At 47.6% G+C, this 15,535-nt stretch overlaps 1 protein-coding gene across 1 annotated transcript in view; it reads right to left on the reverse strand.

Annotated features, from left to right (window-relative positions):
- LOC135050145 (stomatin-like) overlaps positions 1-14,647 on the reverse strand; it is a 224,866-nt gene extending 210,219 nt beyond the window's left edge. The window contains exon 1 of the mRNA XM_063956339.1: positions 14,423-14,647. The gene's annotated coding sequence lies outside the window, so the exon portion shown is untranslated. The remainder of the gene's footprint in view (positions 1-14,422) is intronic.
- Positions 14,648-15,535: the final 888 nt, after the last annotated feature.

Raw genomic sequence — 15,535 nt, forward strand, 5'->3', positions numbered from 1 at the left:
TCTCCCGGGTGGAGGTTATGCCTGCTGAGGAAGTCTGCTTCCCAGTTTTCCACTCCCGGAATTAACACTGCTGAGAGTGTTATCACATGATTTTTCGCCCAGCGAAGAATCCTTGCAGTTTCTGCCATTTCCCTCCTGCTTCATGTGCCGCCCTGTCTGTTTACGTGGGCGACTGCCGTGATGTTGTCCCACTGGATCAATACCGGCTGACCTTGAAGCAGGGGTCTGATCACACTCCCTGGAAATTTTTTCCTTGTGTGACTGCTCCCCAGCCACTCAGGCTGGCATCCGTGGTCACCAGGACCCAGTCCTGAATGTCGAATCTGCGGCCCTTTCATAGATGAGCACTCTGCAGCCACCGCAGAAGAAAACACCCTTGTCCTTGGAGACAGGGTTATCCGCTGATGCATCTGAAGATGCGATCCGGACCATTTTCCCAGCAGATTCCACTGAAAGGTTCTTGCGTGAAATCTACCGAATGGGATCGCTTTGTAAGAAACCACCATTTTTCACAGGACCTTTGTGCAATGATGCACTGATACTTTTCCTGGTTTTAGGAGGTTCCTGACTAGCTCGGATAACTCCCTGGCCTTCTTCTCCGGGAGAAAACATCCTTTTCTGGACTGTGTCCAGAATCATTCCTAGGAACATTAGACGTGTCGTCGGAAAAGCTGCGATTTTGGAATATTTAGAAACCACTCGTGCTGTCGTAGAACTACTTGAGATAGTGCTACTCCGACCGCCAACTGTTCTCTGGACCTTGCCCTTATCAGGAAAGCGTCCATATTTCTTTTAGGAAGAATCATCATTTCGGCCATTACCATGGTAAAGACCCGGGGTGCCGTGGACAATCCAAACGGCAGCGTCTGAACTGATAGTGACAGTTCTGTACCACGAACCTGAGATACCCTTGGTGAGAAGGGCAAAATTTGGACATGTAGGTAAGCGTCCCTGATATCCAGTGACACCATATCGTCCTGGTTCGCTATCACTGCTCTGAGTGACTCCATCTTGATTTGAACCCTTGTATGTAATTGTTCAAATCTTTTAGATCTCACCGAGCCGTTTGGCTTCAGTACCACAATATAGTGTGGAATAATACCCCTTCCCTTGTTGTAGGAGGGGTACTTTGATTATCACCTGCTGGGAATACAGCCTGTGAATTTTTTCCCAATACTGCCTCCCTGTCGGAGGGAGACGTTGGTAAAGCAGACTTCAGGAACTTGTGAGGGGAAGACGTCTCGAATTTCCAATGTACACCTGGGATACTATGTGTAGGATCCAGGAGTCCACTTGCGAGTGAGCCCACTGCGTGCTGAAACTCTTGAGATGACCCCCCACCGCACCTGAGTCCGCTTGTATGGCCCCAGCGTCATGCTGCGGACTTGGCAGAAGCTGTGGAGGACTTCTGTTCCTGGGAATGGGCTGCCTGCTGCAGTCTTCTTCCCTTTCCTCTAACCCTGGGCAGATATGACTGGCCTTTTGCCCGCCTGCCTTTATGGGTACGAAAGGACTGAGACTGAAAAGACTGTGTCCTTTTCTGCTGAGATGTGACTTGGGGTAACAAACGTGGATTTTCCAGCTGTTGCCATGGCCACCAGGTCCGATGGACCGCCCCTTTATACGGCAATACTTCCATGTGCCGTCTGGAATCTGCATCACCTGACCACTGTCGTGTCTATAAACATCGTCTGGCAGATATGGACATCACATCTACTCTTGATGCCAGAATGCAAATATCCCTCTGCGCATCTCGCATATATAGAAATGCATCCTTAAAATGCTCTATAGTCAATAAAATATTGTTCCTGTCAAGGGTATCAATATTTTCAGTCAGGAAATCCGACCAAGCCCCCCCAGCGCTGCACATCCAGGCTGAGGCGATTGCTGGTCGTAGTATAACACCAGTATGTGTGTATATACTTTTTAGGATATTTTTCAGCTTCCTATCAGCTGGCTCCTTGAGGGCGGCCGTATCTGGAGACGGTAACGCCACTTGTTTTTATAAGCGTGTGAGCGCCTTATCCACCCTAAGGTGTGTTTCCCAACTCGCCTTCACTTCTGGTGGGAAAGGGTATACCTCCAATAATTTTCTATCGGAGGAAACCCACGTATCATCACACACTTTAATTTATCTGATTCAGGAAAAACTACAAGTAGATTATTCCCACCCTACATAATACCCTTATTTGTGGTACTTGTAGTATCAGAAATATGTAACACCTCCTTCATTGCCCTTAACATGTAACGTGTGGCCCTAAAGGAAAATACGTTTGTTTCTTCACCGTCGACACTGAAGTCAGTGTCCGTGTCTGTGTCTGTGTCGACCAACTGAGGTAAATGGGCGTTTTTACAAGCCCCTGACGGTGTCTGAGACGCCTGGACAGGTACTAATTTGTTTGCCGGCCGTCTCATGTCGTCAACCGACCTTGCATCGTGTTGACATTATCACGTAATTCCTAAATAAGCCATCCATTCCGGTGTCGACTCCCTAGAGAGTGACATCACCAATACAGGCAATTTGCTCCGCCTCCTCACCAACATCGTCCTCCTACATGTCGACACACACGTACCGACACACAGCACACACACAGGGAATGCTCTGATAGAGGACAGGACCCCACTAGCCCTTTGGGGAGACAGAGGGAGAGTTTGCCAGCACACACCAAAAACGCTATAATTATACAGGGACAACCCCTTATACAAGTGTTTTCCCTTATAGCATTTTCACATATGTAATCATATCGCCAAATAAGTGCCCTCCCTCTCTGTTTTAACCCTGTTTCTGTAGTGCAGTGCAGGGGAGAGCCTGGGAGCCTTCCTCACAGCAGAGCTGAGCAGGAAAATGGCGCCGTGTGCTGAGGAGAATAGGCCCCGCCCCCTAAAACGGCGGGCTCTTCTCCCGGAGTTTGTGAGATCTGGCAGGGGTTAAATACATCCATATAGCCTCAAGGGCTATATGTGATGTATTTTAGCCATAAAAAAGGTATAATACATTGCTGCCCAGGGCGCCCCCCCCAGCGCCCTGCACCCTCAGTGACCGCTGGTATGAAGTGTGCTGACAACAATGGCGCACAGCTGCAGTGCTGTGCGCTACCTTATGAAGACTGAAAGTCTTCTGCCGCCTGTTTCTGGACCTCTGGACCTCTTCAACTTCGGCATCTGCAAGGGGGGTCGGCGGCACGGCTCCGGGACGAACCCCAGGGTGAGACCTGTGTTCCGACTCCCTCTGGAGCTAATGGTGTCCAGTAGCCTAAGAAGCAAATCCATCCTGCACGCAGGTGAGTTTACTTCTCTCCCCTAAGTCCCTCGTAGCAGTGAGCCTGTTGCCAGCAGGACTCACTGAAAATAAAAAACCTAACTTAAACTTTTATTCTAAGCAGCTCAGGAGAGCCACCTAGATTGCACCCTTCTCGGCCGGGCACAAGAACTAACTGAGGCTTGGAGGAGGGTCATAGGGGGAGGAGCCAGTGCACACCACCTGATCCTAAAGCTTTTATTATTGTGCCCTGTCTCCTGCGGAGCCGCTAAACCCCATGGTCCTGACGGAGTCCCCAGCATCCACTTAGGACGTTAGAGAAATGGGCATGACCTCATCAGAAAAGACTATTTTACACAATACGGCAGACACGTGTCCCCATTTTACACAATACGGCAGGCACGTGTCCCCATTTTCCACAGTACGGCAGGCAAGAGTCCCCATTTTCCACAGTACGGCAGGCACGTGTCCCCATTTTACACAGTACGGCAGGCACGTGTCCCCATTTTACACAGTACGGCAGGCACGTGTCCCCATTTTACACAATACGGCAGCCACGTGTCCCCATTTTCCACAGTACGGCAGGCACGTGTCCCCATTTTACACAGTACGGCAGGCACGTGTCCCCATTTTACACAATACGGCAGGCACGTGTCCCCATTTTACACAGTACGGCAGGCGAGTCCCCATTTTACACAATATGGCAGGCACGTGTCCCCATTTTACACAATATGGCAGGCACGTGTCCCCATTTTACACAATATGGCAGGCACGTGTCCCCATTTTACACAATACGGCAGGCGAGTCCCCATTTTACACAATATGGCAGGCACGTGTCCCCATTTTACACAATATGGCAGGCACGTGTCCCCATTTTACACAGTACGGCAGGCGAGTCCCCATTTTACACAATATGGCAGGCACGTGTCCCCATTTTACACAATATGGCAGGCACGTGTCCCCATTTTACACAATACGGCAGGCACGTGTCCCCATTTTACACAGTACGGCAGGCACGTGTCCCCATTTTACACAGTACGGCAGACACGTGTCCCCATTTTACACAGTACGGCAGACACGTGTCCCCATTTTACACAGTACGGCAGGCACGTGTCCCCATTTTACACAGTACGGCAGACACGTGTCCCCATTTTACACAGTACGGCAGACACGTGTCCCCATTTTACACAGTACGGCAGGCACGTGTCCCCATTTTACACAGTACGGCAGGCGAGTCCCCATTTTACACAGTACGCAGGTAGGTGTCCCCATTTTACACAGTACGCAGACATGTGTCCCCATTTTACACAGTACGCAGGCCGGTGTCCCCATTTTACACAGTACGCAGGCCGGTGTCCCCATTTTACACAGTACGCAGGCAGGTGTCCCCATTTTACACAGTACGCAGGCAGGTGTACCCATTTTACACAGTACGCAGGCAGGTGTCCCCATTTTACACAGTATGGCAGGCAGGTGTCCCCATTTTACACAGTACGGCAGACACGTGTCCCCATTTTACACAGTACGGCAGGCACGTGTCCCCATTTTACACAGTACGGCAGGCGAGTCCCCATTTTACACAATACGGCAGGCAGGTGTCCCCATTTTGCACAGTACGCAGGTAGGTGTCCCCATTTTACACTGTACGCAGGCAGGTGTCCCCATTTTACACAGTATGGCAGGCAGGTGTCCCCATTTTACACTGTACGCAGGCAGGTGTCCCCATTTTACACAGTATGGCAGGCAGGTGTCCCCATTTTACACAGTACGCAGGCAGGTGTACCCATTTTACACAGTACGCAGGCAGGTGCCCCCATATTACACAGTACGCAGGCAGGTGTCCCTATTTTACACAGTACGCAGGCAGGTGCCCCCATATTACACAGTACGCAGGCAGGTGTTCCCATTTTACACATTATAATAGGCAAGTGTCCCCTTTGTATACATGGTGGCAGAGGGAGGGGGGAGAGAGAGAGGGAGAGGCTGATTTACAGTTGAAGCGGTTCTTACCGCTCTTCGGTGCCTCTCCCTCCTCTTCGCGGCGCCGCCGGCTTGGTTGGCTCCCCCTCCTCCGTCCTCCCGAGTACCCAGCTCGGGGGGCGGGGTTTCGTGGAATGACGCGAATGCGTCGTGACGTCACGACGCAACGCGTCGTTCCGCAAAACTCCGCCCCCCGAGCTGGGTACTCGGGAGGACGTGGGATCTACAGTGTTCTAGAAGTGCCGCGGCGGGCGCCCCGTGCGGTTGCACGGCTCGCCCGCCGCAAGAAACGTCACTAAATATAATACCCTAGACAGGGATAATATTTTGCTAACATAGAGCATATTAAAAGACGTCGTCTTATATATGAGGGATGCACAGAGGGATATTTGCCGGCTGGCATCCAGAATTAATGCAATGTCCATTCTGCCAGGAGGGTATTAGGGACCCGGCAGTGGACAGGTGATGCTGATTTTATAGGCACATAGAGATTCTGCCTTATAAGGGTGAGGAATTGTTTGGGGATGGTCTTTGGGACCTCATATCCACAGCAACAGCTGGGAAAGAAAACATTTTTTTACCTCAGGTTTCCTCACAGCCTAAGAAAACTGTATTATCAAGTACAGTCCTTTCAGCTTCAGAAAAGCAAGCGGGTCAAAGGCGCTTCCTTTCTGCCCAGAGACAAGGGAAGAGGGAAACAAAAATCTTCCCCCGCTTCCTCGGAGTCCACCGCATGTCACTGGGACTCCACAGGTGGAGCCAGGTGCGGTGGGGGCGCGTCTCGGGAACTTCAGCGACCTCTGGGCTCGCTCACAGGTAGATCCCTGGGTTCTGCAAGTTGTATCACAGGGATACAAGCTAGAGTTCGAGACGACTCCCCCTCGCCGTTACCTCAAATCAGCCTTGCCTGCTGCCCTCAGAGAGGTAGTACTGGCGGAAATTCACAAGCTGTACTTCCAGCAGGTGATAATCAAGGTACCCCTCCTTTAACAAGGCCGGGGTTACTATTCCACAATGTTTGTGGTACCGAAACCTGAGGGTTCGGTGAGACCCATTTTAAAATTGGAATCCTTGAACACATATATAAAAAAATTCAAGTTCAAGATGGAATCGCTCAGGGCGATTATTGCAAGCCTGGACGAGGGAGATTACATGGTATATCGGGACAACAAGGATGCTTGCCAGCATGTCCCATTTACCATCCTCACCAGGAGTACCTCAGATTTGTGGTACAGGATTGTCATTACAAATTCCAGACGTTGCCGTTGGGCCTGTACACGGCACCGAGGGTATTTACCAAGGTAATGGCCGAAATGATGATACCCCTTCGAAAAAAGGGAGTTTTAAATTATCCCATACTTGGATGATCTCCTGATAAAGGCGAGGTCCAGGGAGCAGTTGTTGGTAGGGGTAGCACTATCTCTGAAGTGCTACAACAGCACGGTTGAATTCTAAATATTCCAAAGTCACAGCTGGTCCCTACGACACATCTACTGTTCCTGGGAATGGTTCTGGACACAGACCAGAAATAAGTGTTTCTCCTGGAGGAGAAGGCCAAGGAGCTGTCATCTCTAGTCATAGGCCTCCTGAAACCAAAACAGGTGTCGGTGCATCACTGCACGCGAGTCCTGGGAAAAATGGTAGCTTTCTACGAAGCAATTCCATTCGATGGGTTCCATGCAACTTTTCAGTGGAACCGGTTGGACAAGTGGTCCAGGTCGCATATCAGATGCATCAACTGATAACCCTGTCTCCAGGGACTAGGGTGTATCTGCGGTGGTGGCTGCAGAGTGCTCATCTTCAAGAGAGCCGCAGAGTCGGCATACAGGACTGGGTCCTGGTGACCACGAATGCCAGCCTTCAAGGCTGGGGGGCAGTCACACAGGGAAGTATCTTCCAGGGACTATGGTCAAACCAGGAGATTTCCCTACACAAAAATATTCTGGAACTGAGGGACATTTACAATGCCCTAAGTCAAGCAAAACCCCTGCTTCAAAACCAGCCGGTACTGATTCAATCAGACAACATCACGGCGGGCGCCCATGTAAACCAACAGGGCGGCACAAGAAGCAGGAGGGCGATGGCAGAAGCCACAAGGATTCTCCGATGGGCGGAGAGTCATGTGTTAGCACTGTCAGCAGTGTTCATTCCCGGAGTGGACAACTGGGAAGCAGATCTTCTCAGCAGACACGACCTCCACCCGGGAGAGTGGGGACTTCATCCAGAAGTCTTCCAAAGGATTGTACACCATTGGGAAAGGCCACAGGTGGACATGATGGCGTCCCGCCTCAACAAAAAGCTATAAAAGATATTTCGCCAGGTCAAGGGACCCTCAGGCGATAGCTGTGGATGCTCTGGTAACACCGTGGGTGTACCAGTCGGTGTATGTGTTCCCTCCTCTGCCTCTCATACCCAAGGTACTGAGAATAATAAGAAGGAAAGGAGTAAGAACTATACACGTGGTTCCAGATTGGCCAAGAAGAGCTTGGTACCCAGAACTTTAAGAAATTATCTCAGAGGACCCATGGCCTCTGCCGCTCAGACAGGACCTGCTGCAGCAGGAGCCCTGTCTGTTCCAAGACTTACCGCGGCTGCGTTTGACGGCATGGCGGTTGAACACCGGATCCTAAAGGGAAAAGGCATTCCGGAGGAAGTCATTCCTACACTGATTACGGCTAGGAAAGATGTGACCGCAAAACATTATCACCGCATATGGCGAAAATATGTTGCTTGGTATGAGGCCAGGAAGGCCCCAACAGAGGAATTTCAACTGGGTCGAATTCTGCACTTCCTACAGTCAGGAGTGACTATGGGCCTAAAATTGGCTTCCATTAAGGTCCAGATTTCGGCTCTGTCGATTTTCTTCCAGAGAGAACTGTCTTCACTGCCTGAAGTTCAGACATTTGTAAAGGAAGTGCTGCATATTCAGCCCCAACTTGTGCCTCCAGTGGCACCTTGGGATCTCAACGTGGTGTTGAGATTCCTAAAATCATGGAGCTACTTAAAACCGTGGATCTGAAATATCTCACTTGGAAAATGGTCATGTTGTTGGCCTTGGCTTCGGCCAGGCGTGTATCAGAAATGGCGGCTTTGTCAGGTATAAGCCCTTATCTGATTTTCCATATGGATAGGGCAGAATTGAGGACTCGTCCCCAGTTTTCCCCCTAAGGTGGTATCGGCTTTTCAATCGAACCAACCTATTGTAGTGCCTGCGGCTACAAGGGACTTGGAGGATTCCAAGTTACTGGACGTAGTCAGGGCCTTAAAAATTTATGTTTCCAGGACGGCTAGAGTCAGAAAAACTGACTCGCTATTTATCCTGTATGCACCCAACAAACTGGGTGCTCCTGCTTCTAAGCAGACTATTGCTTGCTTGATTTGTAGTACAATTCCGCTGGCGCATTCTGCGGCTGGACTGCCGCATCCTAAATCAGTAAAAGCCCATTCCACGAGGAAGGTGGGCACATCTTGGGCGGCTGCCCGAGGGGTCTCGGCTTTACAACTTTGCCGAGCTGCTACTTGGTCAGGGGCAACACAAAAAGGAAAATGAAGGCTGCGCTATGTAGAGGAAAGAACAGTATAAACACTCAATAGGTAATTAAAAATTTTATTATAAAACATGAATTCTTTAAAAGCAGGAATTCTGTGCAGGATGATGTGCCAAATATATGCAGAAAAAATAGATTTGCCAATATTATGCAAAGGTTGGAATTTACCCAGAATGCTGGTACAGGATTAGTGGAAATTGTTCTCTAGAATCCGTTCCATATTTTGCCCATCAATATGGTGTCCAGTTATGATCCGGTATGGAGGGTACCTTTTAGTATTGTTGAAGAGAGTCCATAGAAGACTTCCATATACCGCTAGAGGATTAATGCAATGTCTCTTAAATGTAGAGTACCTCATGCAATGCGGGAATAAGCTGGTGCTTCTCTCGGGCTCTTTCGGATTGCTGGTCAGCAGAATGGGCTGGTTCGGATCCAATTCAGAGATGTCCTGTTCCAACAGGACATCTCTGAATTGGATCCGAACCAGCCCATTCTGCTGACCAGCAATCCGAAAGAGCCCGAGAGAAGCACCAGCTTATTCCCGCATTGCATGAGGTACTCTACATTTAAGAGACATTGCATTAATCCTCTAGCGGTATATGGAAGTCTTCTATGGACTCTCTTCAGCAATACTAAAAGGTACCCTCCATACCGGATCATAACTGGACACCATATTGATGGGCAAAATATGGAACGGATTCTAGAGAACAATTTCCACTAATCCTGTACCAGCATTCTGGGTAAATTCCAACCTTTGCATAATATTGGCAAATCTATTTTTTCTGCATATATTTGGCACATCATCCTGCACAGAATTCCTGCTTTTAAAGAATTCATGTTTTATAATAAAATTTTTAATTACCTATTGAGTGTTTATACTGTTCTTTCCTCTACATAGCGCAGCCTTCATTTTCCTTTTTGTGTTGTCTTCTTGGGAGTGACTCCCCTGTAATATTGGCTGCTGCTTAGCGAACCATCCCGTCTCACAGCGCCTGAATACCCTTGGGTATATTTTACCTTTTTCCTTGGTCAGGGGCAAACATGTTTGACAAATTCTACAAATTTGATACCCTGGCTGAGGAGGACCTGGAGTTCTCTCATTCGGTGCTGCAGAGTCATCCGCACTCTCCCGCCCATTTGGGAGCTTTGGTATAATCCCCATGGTCCTTACGGAGTTCCCAGCATCCACTAGGACGTCAGAGAAAATAAGATTTTACTCACCGGTAAATCTATTTCTCGTAGTCCGTAGTGGATGCTGGGCGCCCATCCCAAGTGCAGATTGTCTGCAATACTTGTATATAGTTATTGCCTAACTAAAAGGGTTATTGTTGAGCCATCTGTTGAGAGACTCTATTATGTTCATACTGTTAACTGGATATAATATCACGAGTTATACGGTGTGATTGGTGTGGCTGGTATGAGTCTTACCCGGGATTCAAAATCCTTCCCTATTGTGTCAGCTCTTCCGGGCACAGTATCCTAGCTGAGGTCTGGAGGAGGGTCATAGTGGGAGGAGCCAGTGCACACCAGGTAGTCCTAAATCTTTCTTAGATGTGCCCAGTCTCCTGCGGAGCCGCTATTCCCCATGGTCCTTACGGAGTTCCCAGCATCCACTACGGACTACGAGAAATAGATTTACCGGTGAGTAAAATCTTATTTTCTTTGTAAGGATTTCCTTATGTCTATCCCATGCATGTTTAAATTGCTCTACTGTCTTAGCCTCTACCACCTCTGATGGGAGGCTATTCCACTTGTCCACTACCCTTTCTGTGAAATAATTTTTCCGCAAATTTCCCCTGAACCTCCCCCCCCCCCCCCCCCTTCTCCAGTCTCAGTGCATGTCCTCGTGTCCTATTGCTTCTCTTCATTTGGAGAATGTTTCCCTCCTGGACTTTGTTAAAACCCTTGATATATTTGAAAGTTTCTATCATGTCCCCCCTTTCCTTTCTCTGCTCCAAACTATACATATTGAGATTTCTTAGTCTCTCTGGGTATGTGATGTAGGCCATGCACCATTTTAGTTGCCCTCCTTTGTACAGTTTCTAATGTATTAATATCCTTTTGAAGATATGGCCTCCAGAACTGAATACAGTATTCTAGATGAGGGCGTACCAATGGCCTATACAGTGGCATTATTACTTCTTTCATTCTGCTGCTGATTCCTCTCCCAATGCAGCCAAGCATCTGACTATCCTTCCTCATTGCCTTGTTACATTGCTTACCTGCCTTTAAGTCGTCTGAAATAGTGACTCCTAGATCCCTTTCCTCCTCAGTAGTTTCCAGTATAGTGCCATTAATACTGTATTTAGCTTTAGGATTTTTGAGACCCAAGTGCATGATTTTGCATTTTTTGGCATTAAACTGTAATTGCCAGACTCTTGACCATTCCTCTAGTCTACCTAGATCCTCAATCATTTTACCCCACCTGGTGTGTCTACCCTGTTGCATACCTTTGTGTCATCTGCAAAAAGGCATACTTTCCCTTTAATGCCATTTGCAATGTCACCAATAAAGATATTAAAAAGCACTGGTCCAAGTACAGATCCCTGGGGTACTCCACTGGTAACATTTCCCTCCTGTGAATGCACTCCATTTACCACAACTCTCTGTTTTCTATCCTTCAACCAAGATCTTATCCATTCAATAATCCTAATATCCAATCCCAAACTTTCAAGTTTATTTAGCAGTCTGCGATGTGGAACTGTATCAAAAGCTTTACTAAAGTCTAGATAAGCTATATCCATGGCTCCACCTTTATCCATCACTTTAGTCACACAATCAAAAAAGTCAATAAGATTTGCTTGACATGATCTCCCCCCTGTGAATCCATGCTGTTTGGGATCTAGTAAATTGCCGGATTTGAGATAATCTACAACTCTTTCTTTTAAGAGTGTTTCCATCAATTTCCCTACTACTGATGTAAGACTCACTGGTCTGTAGTTGTTTGCCTCTTCCTTGCTTCCACTTTTGTGCAGTGGGACTACGTTTGCTCTTTACCAGTCCCCTGGAATTACTCCTGTAGCTAATGACTGGTTGAATAATTCTGTCAATGGTGCTACCAGTACCTCTTTAAGTTCTTTTAGTATCCTTGGATGTATCCCATCTGGCCCCATAGATTTGTCCACTTTCAGCTTTGAGAGTTCTGTTAGGACCTTCTCCTCTGTAAATGTACTTGTTTCATTTTCCTGAATATCCCTGCAACTTAACTGTGGCCCCTTCCCCTCTCTTTCAGTAGTAAATACTGAGCAAAAATAATCATTAAGATGATCTGCTATTAAATTGTCTCCTTCAACAAGACTCCCAGTGTCCGTCTTTAGTTTTAGAATTCCGCCTTTTGTTTTTTCTCCTTTTCGCTTATATATCTAAAAAAAGTATTGCCTCCTTTACCCACTGACTGGGCCATTTTCTCCTCAGCTTGTGCCTTTGCACATCTGATTACCTTCTTTGTCTCCTTCTGTCTAACAAGATATATCTTTTTGTCTTCATTATTTAGTGTCTGCTTATATTTCCTAAAAGCCATCTTTTTTTGCTCTCACAATATTTGCTACTTCTTTTGCAAACCACACTGGCTTCCTTTTCCTTGTGTTTTTCCTAACAGTTTTGATACAAAGGTCTGTTGCCTTCAATATTGCACATTTTAATGTTTCCCACCTCTCCTGCACGGTTTCCAAGTTCCTCCACTCTGCCAAAGAATCGCTTACACATTTTCCCATCCCTACAAAATCAGCCTTCCTAAAATCCAACACCTTTGTTTTTGTATGGGACGAGTCAGTCTCTGTCTTAATACTGAACCATACTGCTTGATGATCACTGGATCCCAGGTTTTCACCCACTTTTACGTCCAGTAATCTGTCTCCATTTGTAAGTATTAAGTCTAATATTGCGTCTTTCCGAGTGGGCTCCCTCACCAATTGGTGGAGGGATGCTCCCTGAAGGGAATTTAAAATGTTCCTACTTCTAGTGGAACTAGCAACAGACACCTCCCAGTTTACATCAGGAAGATTAAAGTCTCCCATGATTATTACCTCTCCTTTTAATGCCATTTTAGTTATGTCCTGCAATAGGTTCTTGTCAAGTTCCTCTTCCTGACCTGGTGGCCTGTATATCACGCCAATACGAATAATCAACTTTTCCCCTGTTTCTATGGTCACCCAAAGGGCCTCAGTTTTTTCTTCAATACTTTGTATTAATGTAGTATTTATGGCATTTTTTTACATACATTGCTACCCCTCCTCCGATTTTTCCAATTCTGTCCTTCCTAAATAAAGTATATCCCGGTATAGCTGTGTCCCAGTCATGATTTTCATTGTACCGTAACCATGACTCTGTAATTGCCACAATGTCTAGATCATCCCTTGTCATTATTGCAGTTAGTTCTGGGATTTTATTTCCTAAGCTCCTAGCATTTGCACACATAGCTTTTAGAGTTTTGTTTGTGCTTTTTCTGTTCCTAGCTATGTTCTTCTCTCTGCCTATTTTTATTTGGTTTTGATCTGAATTATCTTCTGTTGCTGTGGATATGCTTCCTATTCCCTTTGCCTGCAGAAACAATACCTCTGTGTTGGGGGAGCAGATTTCTTTATTCCTGTTTGGTTCACTGCCCCCCTTTGTTAGTTTAAATAGTTCTTGATGAAGCATCCAAACTGTTCAGTTAGTATTCTTGTTCCCCTTGAAGATGGGTGCAGGCCGTCACTTTTGTATAAGCTCCTATCTTGCCAGATGGTGTGACTGTGGCCTATAAATCCAAATCTCTCCTCATTGCACCATGTCCTTAGCCAAACATTGAAGTTTCTGATGCAATGAGTTCTGTCTTCCCCTCTGTGTACTGGCAATACTTCTGAAAAAGATACAGTGGTTGCCACCTGCTTCAGAGCAGTCCCTAACTTCCTAAATTCATCTTTTACAGCCATGAGTTCAGCATTTGCCAGGTCATTTGTCCCTAGGTCAGGGCCGAAACTAGGAGTTTTGGCACCCGGGGCGAGCCATTAATTTAGCGCCCCCCTCGCATTCATATATATATCAACTTCATAAGGGCAAAGGGGATAGCTCGGCATTTTTTATTTTCATTTTTTATTTATTTGGGCTACGGATGAAGGAGAAATAAAATAATAACCCATATATTAATACATACATAAAATCACACACCAATACAAAATACATACTGTCACACACACATACATTCACTCACATACATACATACATATAATATATACATATAATCACACACCGGTACAAACATGTATACTGAGTGACACATATATAGAGTGACACACAAGCACACATACAGATGGGATGTAGTTATGTGACCGCCGGTTACAGTGCCTCCCCCTATATCCCGCCCCCTCACAATCCCGACGGTCGGCATGCCGACCAACAGGGACCACTCCCACCCCAGCGTGGCGAGCGCAGCGAGCCCGCAAAGGGACTTGCTGCGCTCACAACCCCCCCTTCCCCCCGACAGGCATTCCGCTCCCGGGATACCAGCGTCGGTATGCCCGGTCACGCATACCACACCCATACATATATGTAGTCACACACCTATTCACATACAATCACACACATGCACACATTCATACACACATATAGCAGTCACACACATACAGTGCTCCTTCCCTGAGTTATATACAGTACTCACTGTTTAGGCTATGCTGCTCTTCTCCCCTCCTCTCTCCCATGCTGTTGCTGGCTGGCATGGCACTGTGTGTACAGTGCCGTTTAGCCCCGCCCCCTTTTCGGAAATCTGTATGTCTTGTTCACTGCAGCAGTGGCTGCAGACTTGATTACAGGCACTAGCAGTGGGGTGGGAGGGGGGTTAGTAATTTGTCCCCTTTGCCCCCTCTTGATGTGGCTCTGCAGTGCTGATCACAGCACGCTGCAGAGATGAAACTGAAAGTAAAGTACAGCTCCCGGCAGCAAGGGCTGCTGGGAGATGTAGTTTATTTTCAGTGTCATCTCTGCTATGCGGTTCGTGTGCCTGCCTGGCTAGGCGCAGCTAGCAGAGTCTGGAGCTCGAGCTCTGCCGGCTCCAAGCTATCGCTGCCGCATAGGGAGGGGGCGTTAGGGGGGATTAAGTGACAGTCTCGGCGCCCTCTCCAGTCTGGTGCCCAGGTCACATGCCCCCCTAGCCCCCCCCCTAGTTTCGGCTCTGCCTAGGTGGACAATGACATCCACCTCCCCATCTTTTCTTGCTGCCTTTACAATTCTTAGCATGCGCTCTTTATCCCTTGGAGCTGTGGCTCCAGGTAAGCACCTTACTTGTTTCTCTACTTCATTTGCATTTCCCAGATACATTCCTGTCCATCACCTCTGGTGTCTTCAGTCTGTGACCAGTGTAGGATCTGTGTGCAGAGGCCTGAAATATGGTGCCTGGACCTAATTTATGAAGGGTGTTGGATGTCAGGGCTGTTTCTAGCCAATTCTGTGCCCAGTGTAAACAGTAAAAAATGCAGGTAGACAGGAACGTGGATGTGGGCCTCTCAAACAGGTCTCTAGCAGCAGTAGGTGGCATGATGTGAGCAGATGGTTGGGTGACAGAGCAGGCAGCATGGGTTGATAGCCCCAGATAGCTACCTCTCTAGCATGTTCCTGTAGGTTTGATTCCCTAAGTAGAATAACACCCTCCCCAGCCCCAGTGGCCATAAATCCCTAGGAGATGATGACTCCATCGCATATAGTCAACATATTTTCCACCCTCATGTTCCAGTTCTTGCCCCCCTCCATGCTACCCCTCCCATATATGCATAGCAGA

The sequence above is a fragment of the Pseudophryne corroboree genome, chromosome 2 (assembly GCF_028390025.1).
Source record: "Pseudophryne corroboree isolate aPseCor3 chromosome 2, aPseCor3.hap2, whole genome shotgun sequence".
NCBI lineage: Eukaryota > Metazoa > Chordata > Amphibia > Anura > Myobatrachidae > Pseudophryne > Pseudophryne corroboree.